Raw genomic sequence first — 16,107 nt, 5'->3', positions numbered from 1 at the left:
GTTGAGCTTTTGTGTCAGCTTGAAAAGCAGTGAACCCCTTCTGCATCTGGAACATCATATTCTTCAACTCTGTCATGGCTGGGTCATCAGGAGGAGCAGGCTGTGGAGGTTCTTGATTTCTCTGAAAACCAGGTGGAGCTTGTTGTGAAGGTTGGTATTGTTGACCCTGTTGTTGAGGTGGATATGGTTGTTGAGGTTGAGGGTTCAACACATTAGTACTCCTATATGAGAGGTTGGGATTGGTGTCTTAACCCAGGATTGTAGGTGTTGGAATAGGGGTTGAACTGGTTCCTAGGTTGTGACTGAAAGCATTGACGGTCTCACATGTATTTCCCAATGCAGGACACTCTTGAGAGTTGTGCCCAGATATTCCACAAGCATCACATATATGCACATTATAGTTAGAAGCACTAGCCATCGCATTAACACTCATATGGGAGGAATCATTACCTAACTTCAGGGAGTCAATTTTGAGTTAGAGTAGCTAGTTGCCCAGACAGTAGAGAAATGGCTTCAACTTCATGTTTACCACCCTTTTTCAAAGAGGAACGAATGGTAGAGGCTTGATTAGATGCTAGCTCTCCAAAAGTTCATACCCTTCCTCAATTGCTTTATCCATGAAGAACCCACCAGATGCTCCATCAATTACCCGTCGTGTGTCTGCATCAACTCTAGTGTAGAAAATCTAACACAAGTACCACTGGTCCAACCCATGATGAGGACATAGACGCTGCAAATCCTTGAACCGGTCCCAAGCTTCATATAGAGATTCACCAGGATCTTGGGTGAAAGTAACTATGGCATGTCTCATATCTGCAGTTTTTTGGTAAGGGTACCACTTGATGAGGAAAATCTTGGAAAGTTCTGGCCAGGTGGTGATGGTGGAAGGCAGCTTGTTATACCAGAACAAAGCTTTATCGCGCAGAGAGAAACCAAATAGGGGAGTTTCATCTCATCAGGAGTAACACCAGCTTGCTTCTGAGTAGCACAACACTGTAAAAATCTCTGCAGATGCTGATTTGGGTCTTCAGATGGTAACCATATTCAGAACATGAGACTTGATCTCAAAATTTGTAGAAGCATTAGTGGGCATCCGTACCCCAGTAGGCACGTTATCAGGAGATGGTTGCGCATAGTCTCTGAAGGTTCGAGTAACGTTCTCACCCATGTTGACAGTAATAGGTGAGGTGGGGGTTTCTTGGTGCGGGGAAGATGGTGGAGATGGTGTCTTTTGGGAGGGTGTCCCTGCAGACAGCTTAGCTTGTTTAGTTTTCTTTCTGAGTCTACGAGCGGTCTTTTCAATCTCTGGATCGAATGGGATGAGATTTGGAGATTTCAATTTCCTGCTCATACACCAAAAACACTAAAACAAACGTGAGATGCTCCAAAGAACAGGTGTTCTTCAGAGTAGAGGTTAGTTTAATACTATAATTCAGACAAAATAAAATAAACCGTCTCCCCGGCAACGGCGCCAAAATTTGACAGGCTAAAGTCGTATCACCTAATCAAAAATAACCTAAGGTCCACTAACTAGTAGTCAGGGAAGTCAGGATCGAATCCACAGGGAGAAGTTATACTATCGTATCTGAACTCTAATATTACACTAACGAAATCAGATGAATGGTTGTGTTACTAAGCTAAACAGGTAGCAGAATTAAATATGAAGGTGTAAATATATCAATGAAGTACTAGAATCATGGATCGCTATGCATACAATTCGGAAAATCAAGGATAAATGATAACCACCTAGTAAGTCAACTGTCTAGGGCACATGTAATTTCTCTCGAACATTACCTCCCTCAAATATCACTCAGCAGCTCTCGCTTAGTCAAGGGTCACTTTGCCTAATAATTGAAAGCCTATACGGTATCTCTCCTCTCGAAGTAGATTCAGTATTGCAATAGTAGAAATATAAATCAGGCCTAACTTATAATCCTAGCATGAAGAATCAATCAAAGGAAACAATTGAAATACCAGATAATCAAACTAATCTATCAATCCCTCGTTGCATACATAGATCTCCACAATTCTAGATATTGAACTACTCACTCATAATCATGAAATCAATAACAAGAATCATATAAAAACTCATACTTTGAAACATGGCAAATAACTAAGAAAACAATATAATTAACAATGGAAGAAATAACAAAGAAGTAAAGAAGAAAGATTACCGAATTATATTGAACTATGAATAAGCAAAAGGTTTGATCTTCAATTGAAATCACAAAGCAATAAATTAAGGTTCTTGAAACACTCTCTGGAGAAAAATAATAATAAAAACTAGATCGGAGTTAATAATTCTGATTTTTCTATTTATACAAGCCCTAAAACAATAGAAGAAAATCTCGAAAGAAGGGCCCGAAATCATTAAAAATCCACGTCTCGTCAGAAGCCAAATCGGGCCTAAGTCGCCCGATGACATCGGGCTTCAAAGCAGATGAGTAAGGCTAAAATCGCTAGACGCCCGATGCAGTCGGGCTGACCCGCCCGATGACATCGGGCGGTCTTATGACATGGCAGGCAGAGTAGCTGGAAGGGCGCCCGACGTCGGGCCAACTAGCCCGATCGGGCGGAACACACGAAATACGACAGGGCGTTGAACGCCCGATCGGGCGCGCAACAGAAACTGTGAACGCGCTTCTTCGCCCGATCGGGCTGGGCCGCCCGATGCTATCGGGCCGATCAGTATTTTCTCGTTTCTTGTTCTTTTTTGCTCAAAGTCCCGGAAATCATCATCGGGATCTAGAAACTTGGCATCTAACCCCTCTAATCCACTGTGCAATCATGTAAAGTAGGTGATAGCTTCCAAAACCTACGATTCAATACAAAATAGCAAACCACAACTAGATGGAGAGAGTTAGTACCAAATGGCTCCTAAGAGCACCATAATCACAACTTTTAGCACATAATTAGGGGAGAAAACTCTATATAAAACCATAACATCAATTAGTCAACCGGAGCATTTGACATTAAATGCTTTGATTAACTAATTAACTCGTAAAAAAATTTCACAAATGCTCGGGTTGATTAGTCAACCGGAGCATTTGATAAGTAGCAAAAGCAGTTTTTTCCACTAGTGCAAGAAAATGAAGAGAGAAGTATATATCTTCAATACATAACAATATAATTCCTTGTCTTCCCATATCCCTTCCTCACAACGGCTTTTCAATTATAATAAGTTTATTTACCTATACTTGTTTAAAGTCGTCTTAAAGAAATCTTAGTAACCTAAATCTCTGATATCAATTGTAACAACCCTGAATTTCGAATACTTCTAAAAACAACTTAATATAAATAAACTCGGAAATCCAAATGTGCTATGCCGCGATAATTAGTAATAATACCGCAAGGCTGATGGTTCTAACTAAAACAATGAACAATAAGTTTTAAATAATTATTACAGACCAACTAAATAGAATGTAATTTAATTATTATTACAAACTACAATATAAATGTTATAGTCAAATAAATAACAGCAAAAATCTTATTAAATCGAAAGAGATCCAACGCACTCTTTAAAAAAAATCCCAAAAATATAGGAATCAGATTTAATTAAATCTCGATTCTCATTTATCGTTTCTTTTTTTTTATTTTTATTTGTTTTATTTTTTCCCGCGTGTCCAAAACACTGTTACATGCATTTCCCTCTTCAATTCATCATACCAGAAACCGTGTTCCTCCAACCTTTCATCTTCACCATTTCCGAAACTCCTCACACCTCTTCACAAACCCATTAAAACCCAATTCTACTTCACATCATGGCAAGAACCTCACGAAATTCTCCTTTTCCAACATCTTACCCACTGTATTGAGAATCACTGTGTTATTGGTTATGGAGCCTTGATTACATCTCTCCTTCATCACTTTGAAGTGAGACTAATTGGATGGCCTACTTTAGGAGTTAAGCAAGGGAATATCTTGAATGAGAAAACTCTTAATGGATTGGATCTTTCTGTCCAAGAAGGAGTACTCATTCAAGGGTAAAAAGCTCCTAGTTCCTCTAGCAAGAGGAAATTGTCTAAGGTAGAAATTGGGGAACAAGATGATGATGTTATTTTGGAGGAACCAATTCCTAAGCCGTAGGAACCTAAACCAAAGAGGTGCAAACACATAGCCAAAAAGCCTACCCCTCCTGTTTCCAAGAGAGTGAGGCAGAGCACTCGTTTGAAAATAGCTCATTCTGCGGCTGTTCCTTCCAACAAGGACTCCCCTTTAGTCCTTTCTGATGCGGAGGAACAGAAACACCCCACTCTCAAGGAACCCACTCCACCAACATCTCCAAAGCTTTCTGTTCCTTTCACAAAACTAACCTCTATCTCACCCTCATCCTTTTCTGTTCCTTCCAGTTTTGAGCAGATTAAGGATGAGTTAACTGGACCTAACCCTTTTGCTTCCACCTCTACAACTCTTCCACCAACACCACCTTTTCTCCCTTCCATTTACAACACTTCTCCATCTTTTTCCACTCCCAGAACTGATGATCCTTCAATCCAACCTACTCCAGTTCCTCCACTAAACCCTATTACTGCCTCTGGTTCCAAGGGTAAGGAACAAGTTTCTCCGGATGACTGTGGTTGGGTAAATGATGTCTGTCTTCCTGCACAACACATGATAAAATTCTATAATCACCTACACTGGACATTGGATGCTAAAACTGACAAAATGCTGGGTCTTATGAAGATTCTAAGTGATACGGTGATTGAGCAACAAAAGAAGATGGAAACTATGGCCCTAGCCTTGGAGGAGTTGAAGGAACGAGTTGATATCAATCATGGAGAAGTAATGAAGAAACTGGAGGATGTGGTTGAAGAAGAAATTGTTGAGGAACACCATTTCCCTTCTCTTTCTTAATTCTTAGTTCCTGTTTACTTTTCAAGGAACAAGACTTTTGTTTATTCTTTTCTTTTCTTTCTTTGTTTTTTTGGAACAAGTGCTATATAATCAATGACTTTTGCTATTATGTCTGTGTTTCCAAAAGTTTTTGCATAATTTCTTCCTTGGAATGGCTAGTATTATGTGATTGATGTTTGAGCAAGTTTACTCTTTGAATTTCTAACTTAACCAAAATGGTGCTTGCTTATGGTCTTAAGGTGTTATAACAATTCATCAATACAGCAGAGTCTATCTTTTTGAGGATGACAAAGGGGGAAAAATTTAAGGAACAAACTGTAATAAATAAAATTAAGTAATGAAAATAAAAAAAAAAAAAATAGTTGAAGGTAAATGAAAATTCAAAAAAAAGGTTAAGGTAAATGAAAAATCAAAATTCAACTTAAGTAAGTTATATTTTGTTTTTCATTTTCTTCTTTATGTTTTATTTTCATTCACTTATATTATTTGTTATTTCCTTAGTTTGTACCTTTGTTGTCATCATCAAAAAGGGGGAAATTGTTGAACCCTAGTTTTGATGATGACAAAGAAAAAAGATCAAACTAAGTAGTGAACTAATGAGTTATTTAAGTGTATGTGTTTAAGGTATCAATGAAGGAACTGGAGAATACGAAGTCAAGAAGAAGTCAAGAGAGGATTTCAAAGGCTAAGTAAAGAAGTTTCTATAGTTGATACTGGAGCAAGCATTGGATCAAGAAAGAATAAAGCTAGGCGTTTTATTTTCTAGTTCCATGTAAAGGAACAAAGAAAGATGGTAAGGAACTTGGCAGTATATTTGAGAATAGAGTTTGTTCCTTTTAAGGAACAAACTAAGTGGCACTAAACGAATTGTTAAAGGAACTTGATATATAAAAGGAACTAGACTTAGGCGTGCAGTAGTATAACGGTAAATATGAATTGAGTAAGTCATGCCTAAATATAGGAAATTAGTTTTACTAATTTGAAAATCAGTTTTAAAAGAAAATCTGTTTAAGGAAAAGATTTTTTTTTCGAAAAAGATAAGAAAATATTATCCGGTTTTAGAAAGATTTATTTAAAAGATATTATTTTCTTAAAGATTAAAATTCAGTTTTAAATAAAAGTGTTTTATATAAACTGATTTTCGGATAAAGCTCAAGGAACTCCTAATCTTAGGAGTTGTGGCTAAACATATCCACGTTCAATGAGATCATGGGATCATGGGACATGATGAAGAACGTGTTCCTTAGGGGAAGGAACATCATGGGTTAATGGATTAACATGAACTCGATTTTAACTCCCACGTTCTATGTTGTACACTATAAATATTGAAGTCTAAATAAGTTCCAAATGTGTCTGACTAAGTAATTAAGTGAATTTAACTAATTAAGTGTCAGTGCCTTCATTCTCTCATAATAGCCATTTGTTCTTTGCTTCTTACTCTAATTCCACTAAGCTTATTTCGATCAATTGTATTTTGGTTTTTGGGGTAAGGGAACTTTGAGTGAAGTTCTGTAAGAGAGAAGGCTTTGAGTAAGCTTGTATGAGTGAGAAAACTTCGAGTGAAGTTGAGAGGAACTACTGTTAAGGGAACAGTGGCTCAGGAACTTGAGTTTAGGAACTCAAGGTGTGGCTCGAGTTAGAATTAGGTTGTAACAAGTTGTTTGGCCTAATTAGTGAAAGTTTGAGTTTAAAATCCCTAGTGGTCGAGGTTGTTTCTTCTTGTTGGGCCCAAGAAGTTTTTCCTCGTAAAAATCCCTTGTGTTCCTCTAGCTTGTTTATTCGTTTAAGTTTTAATTTCCGCAAAAAGTTACGTTTATTTCTACACCTACAATTCACCCCCCCTCTTGTAGTGTTCCTAGGGAAATAACAATTGGTATCAGAGCAGAACTCACGTAAGATAGGAAACCCTATTGAGAAAAATCCAAGGAACAATGAATACCACCGAGAAACTTGAAGAAGGTTATTCCACTCAAAGGCCTCCTATGTTCAATGGGAAGTACTACAACTATTGGAAGAACCGCATGGAGATATTCATCAAAGCTGAAAACTATCAGGTATGGAGAGTCATTGAAGTTGGTGATTTCGAAGTCACAACTACAAATGACAAAAATGAGGTAACTCTAATAAACCCCTCTCTGATTATGACAAATCTGATTTTGAAAAAATGAAGTAAATGCCATGGCTATTAAACTGTTGCATTGTGGACTTAGACCCCATGAACATAATAGGATCATGGGATGCAAATCCACAAAGCAAATATGGGATTTACTAGAAGTAACCCAGAAGGAACTAATGAAGTTAAAAGATCAAAATTGATTTACTTATGAATCAATATGAACTGTTCTGCATGAAATCTAAAGAAAGCATCGAGACATGTTTACTCGTTTTACTAACATTATAATGAGTTGGCTTCTCTTGGAAAGTTTATTTCATCTGAGGAACAGGTTCGAAAGGTTCTTAGGAGTCTTCCTAAGGACAGATGGATGGCTAAAGTCACTGCTCTTCAAGAAACAAAAGACTTCACTAAGTTCAACTTAGAACAGCTGGCAGGGTCACTTATGACTCATGAGCTTCACCTTGATACTGAATATGGTGAAAGCTCCAAATCAAAATCAATTGCTCTCAAAGCAGATGATGAAGATGATTCGGATTCAGAAGAAGAAGAAGCAGCCCTCATGGTTCGAAAATTTCGAAAGATGTATAAGAACTTCAAAGGTAAAACTAAGAAATTTTCTAACAAAGCTGCTTGTCATAAATGTAGTAGTACAGATCACTTCATCAAGGAATGTCCTCTTTGGGAAAATGACAAAACCAAAGAAAGGAACAAGGAACGCTTTGCTGAAAGGAACAAAGAATCAAAGCACCTTTCTCTAAGGCAAAGTGCGACAAAGCTATGATAGCTGCTTGGGGAGATTCAGAGACGGAAGAAGAAGAGGAACAACCAACTGAAGAAACAGCAAACCTTTGCCTCATGGCAAAACATGACGAAAAAGAATGAAGAAAAAGTTGAGGTAAGTCAACATGGTCTTGAGTCAGACTTAGATGTAAAACTAGGCTGAAATATATGATCTTCTTTATGATGCAATTCTTGAATGTAGAGATGAACGTGAAAAACGTAACAAACGGAACAAGCCTTAAAGGTCTGCAAGGAACACATAGAATGGCTTAAGAAAATGAGAACAGATGTTGAAACAAGATTCTTTATTTATTTGATAAAAATTAAAAATCAAAGAATGTTATGAAAGTTTGAAAAATGAAAATTATCTAATTAATTTAGAGATTTCACACTTGAAGGATTTGTCCCTGTTCTGAGTTCCTTTGATATAAGATCAACCCTTTGAAAGGATACAGATCTGAGATTGAAAATTGAATAAAGAGAAAAATTTTTAAAGGAACAGATCTGTAATCTTAAAAAGGAACTGGTTGTCGCAAGGAACAGAGGCATTCCTAAGTGGATTGAGAAACCACAGACCAAAAGGAAGGAAGGTCTTAGTTTTGAAAACTATAAGAAAAGGAACAAGACAAAGAAGTATGTTGATCTACCTAGTGATAATTTTGTATGTATTGTGGAAGGTAGGTCATTACATAAATCAATGTCAACTAAAATCTGAGATGATTGGAAAAATGTGAAATAAGTAAGAAAAAATGGGTTGTCAAAACAATCCTAGTCAAGAACAGGAACCCACGAAAGATGGGGTTCCTACAACTAACAACTAGTTGATTTTTGCAGGTTGGAGTGAGGGGGAACAACACATGGTATCTCGATAGTGGTTGTTCCAAGCACATGACAGGAGACAAAACAAGTTTCTCTCACTCACAACCTATGAAGGTGGAAGTGTAACATTTGGTGATAATAAGAAAGGTAACATAGTTGCATGGGTAAGGTGGTAAGTCACCACTACACTCCATTGAAAATGTATTTTTAGTTGAAGGTCTAAAACATAATCTATTAAGCATTTCTCAATTCTGTGACAAGGAAATACTGTAAAATTTGATAAAGAAAAATGCTTGATCATCAACATTAAAACTAAGAAGGTTATCTTGGAAGGAACAAGGAAAGGGAACACATACATTGTGGATCTAGACCTTGTTCCTCAAATCAATTTAACTTGTCTTAGTGTTATTGAAGATGATTCACTTCTTTGGCACAAGCGTCTAGGACATGCTAGCTTTTCATTACTTGAGAAACTTAGATCAAAAGATCTTGTTTTAGGATTACCATCCATAAAATTTCATATTGATCAAGTTTGTGATGCATGTGCACGAGGTAAGCAAGTAAGATCCTCTTTCAAATCTAAAACGATTGTAAGTACCACTAAACCATTAGAATTAATTCATATGGACTTATGTGGACCATGAGAATTCAAAGCAGAAGTGGAAAGAGGTATGTACTTGTTTATGTAGATGACTACTCTAGGTATACTTGGGTTATTTTTCTCACTAGTAAAGATGAAACTTATGATGAGTTCCTTGTCTTTGCTAAAAGAGTTCAAAACTTAAGTGGTCACAAAATAATGCACATTAGATCAGATCATGGCAAGGAATTCAAAATTATAAATTTGATGACTTAAGCAGAGATAATGGCCTAGATCATAATTTTTTGCCCCTAGAACACCACAACAAAATGGTGTTGTAGAAAGGAAAAATAGAACTTTGGAGGAAATGTCTAGAACCATGTTAATTGCTAGTGAACTTCCAAGGAACTTTTGGGCTGAAGCTGTTAATACTGCTTGTCACATAATTAATCGTGCCATGATGAGACCTATCATTAATAAAACTCCTTATGAACTTTATTTGGAAAGAAACCAACATCACTATTTTAGAACATTTGGATGCAAATGTTATGTGCATAATAATGGAAAAGATAATCTTGGAAAATTTGATGCAAGGAGTGATGAAGCAATATTTTTAGGATACTCTTCACATAGTAAAGCTTATAGAGTATATAACAAGAGAACTATGTGTGTTGAAGAAAGCATTCATGTAATCTTTGATGAATCTGACAAATACAATCCAAGCATACAGGTTGATGACTATGAGATTGGGTTGGTCAACCAAGTGAGAAAAATGCAGATTCACAAGAAGAAGAAGTGAAAGAGGAAAGGAACGAGGAATTGAAAAAATACATCATGAGTTCCTGTTCCTCAAGGAGGAGAAGATGTTCCTGTTCCTCAAATGAAGGAACTGAGTCCACCGAGGCTAACGAGGAACAACTGACAGAGTTCCTCATCTACACAAGGAACTCATAAGGAACAACATGTTCCTATAAGAGAGTTTCAACCAAAACCTTGGAGACAACAAAAGTCACATCCAATGGAACTCATAATCAGCGACATATCCAAAGGTACGCAAACTAGATCTCAGTTAAGGAACTTTTGTGCATTTCATGCGTTCCTATCAATGATGGAACCAAGAAATCATGAAGAAGCCTTAACTGACTCTGATTGGATTACTGCAATGCAAGCTGAATTAAATGAGTTTGAAAGAAACAAGGTATGGCATCTAGTTCCTCATCTAAACAACAAAAAGTAATTGGCTTAAAATGGGTGTTTAGAAACAAACTAGATGAATATGGAACCATTGTAAGAAACAAAGCTAGACTTGTAGTAAAAGGTTATAATCAACAAGAAGGAATAGATTATGAAGAAACCTTTGCTCCTGTAGCTAGATTAGAAGCCATTAGAATTTTAATTGCATTTGCTGCTTACATGGGATTTAAATATATCAAATGGATGTTAAGTGTGCATTTTTAAATGGCTATCTAAAGAAGATGTATATGTTGAACAACCCCCGGCTTTGAAAATAATAATCTCCCAAATCATGTCTACAAGCTTGATAAAGCTCTTTATGGGTTAAAACAAGCACCTAGATCATGGTATGAGAGATTATCAAAGTTCCTTTTAGAAAACAATTTTAAAAGAGGAAAGGTTGATAAAACCTTGTTCCTAAAATCTAAAGGAACTGAATTTTCTTGTTCAAATATATGTTGATGACATCATATTCGGAGCTACTAATGAAACATTGTGCAAAGAATTCTCAAGTCTCATGAGCAATGAATTTGAAATGAGTATGATGGGTGAGTTAAATTTCTTTCTTGGACTACAAATCAAACAAACTGAAAAGGGAATAATTGTTCACCAACAAAAATACATAAAGGAACTATTAAAGAAATATGGCCTCGAAAATTCAAAGATAAATCACACTCCTATGGGAACTTCAACTAGATTAGATGAAGACTCCATAGGAACAAGTGTTGATCAAACAAAAATAGAGGAATGATTGGTTCACTTTTGTATCTAACTGCTAGTCGTCCAGACATAGCTTTCAGTGTTGGTTTGTGTGCTAGATTTCAAGCAAATCCAAAGGAGTCTCACCTTACTGCGTGAAGAGAATTCTTAGATATCTTAAAGGAACAGATGATCTTGGACTCTACTATCCAAGAAGTGATACATTCGACTAAAAGGATATGCAGATGCAGATTATGCTGGAGATCTTGTAAATAGGAAAAGCACCTCAGGTATGGCACAATTCCTTAGTCATAGTTTAGTTTCTTGGAGTACCAAGAAACAAAACACAGTTGCTTTATCCACTGCTGAAGCAGAATATGTAGCAGCTGCTGCATGTTGCTCTCAAATGCTTTGGATAAAACAACAACTTAGTGACTATGGAATAAACTTTGATTGTGTTCCTATTTATTGTGATAATACGTGCTATAGTATTTCTAAAGATCCAGTGCATCATTCAGAGTTAAACATATACATATCAGACATCACTTTTTAAGAGAAATGTTGAAAAAGGTTTGATTAAACTTGAATTTTGTCAAACTGAGAATCAGTTGCTGATATACTAACTAAGCCTTTCCAAAGAGATAGATATGAAAAATTAAGGCTTGAGTTAGGTTAATAAAAAATTAAGTGATTTTCCTATTTCATTCCCCATGTTGAATCAATTTGAGTGACTTTGTGTGCTAAAAATAATTGTGTTTAATGCCTAAGACCATTGCAAATTGGAATGTTACAAAACATAAACATGAATTCAAAGGAATTAAACAACTCACAAATGTCACATAATACTCCCCTTACTTATTCCTAAGGTAAAGAAACATGCATGATATGAAGAACATTGATATGTAGCATTAGTTGTTCCTATAGCACAAGTTCCTTAGCATTTATTTTCTTTCCAAAAATTAAAACTCATAAAAATTCGAAAAATCCGAAAAAAAAAATCCCAAAAATATAGGAATCAGATTTAATTAAATCTCGATTCTCATTTATCGTTTCTTTTTTTTTTCTTTTTATTTGTTTTATTTTTTCCCGTGTGTCCAAAACTCTATTACATGCATTTCCCTCTTCAATTCATCATACCAGAAACCGTGTTCCTCCAACCTTTCATCTTCGCCATTTCCGAAACTCCTCACACCTCTTCACAACCCATAAAAACCCAATTCTACTTCACATCATGGCAAGAACCTCACGAAATTCTCCTTTTCCAACATCTTACCCACTGTATTGAGAATCACTGTGTTATTTTATGGAGCCTTGATTACATCTCTCCTTCATCACTTTGAAGTGAGACTAATTGGATGGCCTACTTTAGGAGTTAAGCAACGGAATATCTTGAATGAGAAAACTCTTAATGGATTGGATTTTCTGTCCAAGAAGAGTACTCACTCAAGGAGAAAAGCTCCTAGTTCCTCTAGCAAGAGAAACTGTCTAAGGTAGAAATTGGAAACAAGATGATGATGTTATTTTGAGGAACCAATTCCTAAGCCGTAGGAACTAACCAAAGAGGTGCAAACACATAGCCAAAAGCCTACCCCTCCTGTTTCTAAGAGAGTGAGGCAGAGCACTCGTTTGAAAATAGCTCATTCTGCCTCTGTTCCTTCCAACAAGGACTCCCCTTTAGTCTTTTCTGATGCAGAGGAACAGAAACACCCCACTCTCAAGGAACCCACTCCACCAACATCTCCAAAGCTTTCTGTTCCTTTCACAAAACTAACCTCTATCTCACCCTCATCCTTTTTTGTTCCTTCCAGTTTTGAACAGATTAAGGATGAGTTAACTGGACCTAACCCTTTTGCTTCCACCTCTACAACTCTTCCACCAACACCGCCTTTTCTCCCTTCCATTTACAACACTTCTCCATCAGTTTCCACTCCCAGAACTGATGATCCTTCAATCCAACCTACTCCAGTTCCTCCACCAAACCCTACTACTGCCTCTGGTTCCAAGGGTAAGGAACAAGTTTCTCCGGATGACTGTGTTTAAATGATGTCTGTCTTTCTGCCACACATGATAAAATTCTATAATCACCTACACTAGACATTGGATGCTAAAACTGACAAAATGATGGGTCTTATGAAGATTCTAAGTGATACGGTGATTGAGCAACAAAAGAAGATGGAAACTATGGCCCTAGCCTTGGAGGAGTTGAAGAACGAGTTGATATCAATCATGGAAGTAATGAAGAAACTGAGGATTGTTGAAGAAGAAATTGTTGAGGAACACCATTCCCCTTCCCTTTCTTAATTCTTAGTTCCTATTTACTTTTCGAGGAACAAGACTTTTGTTTTTCTTTGGAACAAGTGCTATATAATCAATGACTTTTGCTATTATGTCTGTGTTTGTGAAATTTTATGCATAATTTCTTCCTTGGAATGGCTAGTAATATGTGATTGATGTTTGAGCAAGTTTATCCTTTGTAATTCTAACTTAACCAAAATTGGTGCTTGCTTATGGTCTTAAGGTTTAAACAATTCATCACAACACGCAGAGTCTACTCTTTTTGAGGATGACAAAGGGGGAAAAAGATTTAAGGAACAAACTATAAATAAAATAAATTAAGGTAAATGAAAAATAAAAAAATAAAAAATATAAGGTAAATGAAAATTCAAAAAATAGGTTAAGGTAAATGAAAAATCAAAATTCAAACATTAAGTAAGTTACTTAATTTTGTTTTTCATTTTCTTCTTTATTGTTTTATCGTCTTCATTCACTTATATTATTTGTTATTTCCTTAGTTTGTACCTTTGTTGTCATCATCAAAAAGGGGGAAATTGTTGAACCCTAGTTTTGATGATGACAAAGAAACAAAGATGCAAACTAAGTAGTGAACTAATGAGTTATTTAAGTGTATGATTTTTAAGGTATCAATGAAAGGAACTAGGAGAATACGAAGTCAAGGAAGAAGTCAAGAGAGGATTTCAAAGGCTAAGTAAAGAAGTTTCTAAAGTTGATACTGGAGCAAGCATTGGATCAAGAAGAATAAAAGCAAGGCGTTTTATTTTCTAGTTCCATTGTAAAGGAACAAAGTAAAGATGGTAAGGAACATTGGCAGTATTATTTGAGAATGAGAGTTTGGTCCTTTCTAAGGAACAAACTAAGTGGCACTAAACGAATCTGTTAAAGGAACTTGATATATAAAAGGAACTAGACTTAGGCGTGCAAGTATATACGGTACAATATGAATTGAGTAAGTCATGCCTAAATAATAGGAAATCAGTTTTACTAATGTGAAAATCAGTTTTAAAGAAAATCTTTTAAGGAAAAGATTTTGTTTTTGAAAAAGATAAGAAAATATTATCCGGTTTTTATGAAGAGTTAATTCAAAAGATAATATTTTCTTAAAGATTAAAATTCATTTTTCGTAATAAATTTGTTTTGATATTTAACTGATTTTCGGATAAAGCTCAAGAAACTCCTAATCTTTAGGAATTGTGGCTAAAAATATCCACGTTCAAAATGAGATCATGGGATCATGGGACATGATAAGAACGTGTTCCTTAGGGGAAGGAACATCATGGGTTAATGGATTTAACATGAACTCGATTTTAACTCCCACGTTCTATTGTGTTAGTCACTATAAATATTGAAGTCTAAATAAGTTCCAAAGTGTGTCTGACTAAGTAATTAAGTGAGTTTAACTAATTAAGTGTCAGTGCCTTCATTCTCTCATAATAGCCATTTGTTCTTTGCTTTCTTACTCTAATTCCACTAAGCTTATTTCGATCAATTGTATTTTGGTTTTTGGGGTAAGGGAACTTTGAGTGAAGTTCTGTAAGAGAGAAGCTTTGAGTAAAGCTGTAAGAGTGAGAAAACTTCGAGTGAAGTTGAGAGGAACTACTGTTAAGGGAACAGTGGCTCAGGAACTTGAGTTTAGGAACTCAAGGTGTGGCTCGAGATTAGAATTAGGTTGTAACAAAGTTGTTTGGCCTAATTAGTGAAAGAGTTGAGTTTAAAATCCCTAGTGGTCGAGGTTGTTTCTTCTTGTTGGGCCCAAGAAGTTTTTCCTCGTAAAAATCCCTTGTGTTTCTCTAGCTTGTTTATTTGTTTAAGTTTAAATTTCCGCAAAAAGTTACGTTTATTTCTACACCTACAATTCCCCTCCCCCCTCTTGTAGTGTTCCTAGGGAAATAACAAGAAGGAAGACAAATGACAAGAGTATTGATCAATATACTGTCAACTACTAAAATAAATTGTTGAGACACTGTTAACTAAACATACTTCCATACTCGAGGAATACCGCTTACCGGCAACCCCACATTTTCATTAAACTTAGTACCATTGAGGAACTTCCTCCTTTTAATATAAATATCATAAAAAATCTCATAAACTCTTTCAATATAAATATCTAGTTACATTTAAATCTCAACGTATAAACTTCATAAAACAACCTCATTGTTAAAATAAATTTCCAAACAATATAAAATAGTTTCTGAACTCATAATGTACAAGCACCGTCAGAAATCTTACCTTATCAACAACCACAATCAATGAATGTCAATGTCAAGTCAAAAAGGCTACTTTACGAAATCGCAATCTACAATATAATAATATAGTATAAGTCACTTAAAGTCGAAAGAACACAACCACATATAACAATACGACACTATCTCACTAATACTTTAGCCCAACAATGTCACGCAACAAGAAAGTAACTTAGACAAACTCATCAAATTAAATGACAAATAACCAACCTCAATATATCTCAACTATACACAGTACATCTATAAGCATAATTATTAGTAGAGTTAAAACAATAGCTAGGCTTTATATGAATAGTGAGTCAAATTATTTGAAAAGAAGACATGTTATCATGCCATGATTTGCAACCCATTATTGAATCCAATTAAGTAACTACTTTATTTGAGAAGACAACCACTAAATAACTACAACACAACAACTACACCACAACACAACAATCACACCACAACAACAGCAGACTACAACAACCATACCACAACAACACACCGCC

General features: G+C 35.8%; 1 non-coding gene across 1 annotated transcript; it reads left to right on the top strand.

Annotated features, from left to right (window-relative positions):
• Positions 1-707: 707 nt before the first annotated feature.
• Positions 708-814, top strand: LOC125499178 (small nucleolar RNA R71). Its single transcript, XR_007275895.1, has one exon. It is a non-coding gene; the product is annotated as a small nucleolar RNA R71 (small nucleolar RNA).
• Positions 815-16,107: the final 15,293 nt, after the last annotated feature.

Source organism: Beta vulgaris, chromosome 6 (genome assembly GCF_026745355.1).
Source record: "Beta vulgaris subsp. vulgaris cultivar EL10 chromosome 6, EL10.2, whole genome shotgun sequence".
Taxonomy (NCBI): Eukaryota; Viridiplantae; Streptophyta; class Magnoliopsida; order Caryophyllales; family Amaranthaceae; genus Beta; species Beta vulgaris.
This window is presented reverse-complemented; position numbering and strand designations above follow the sequence as displayed.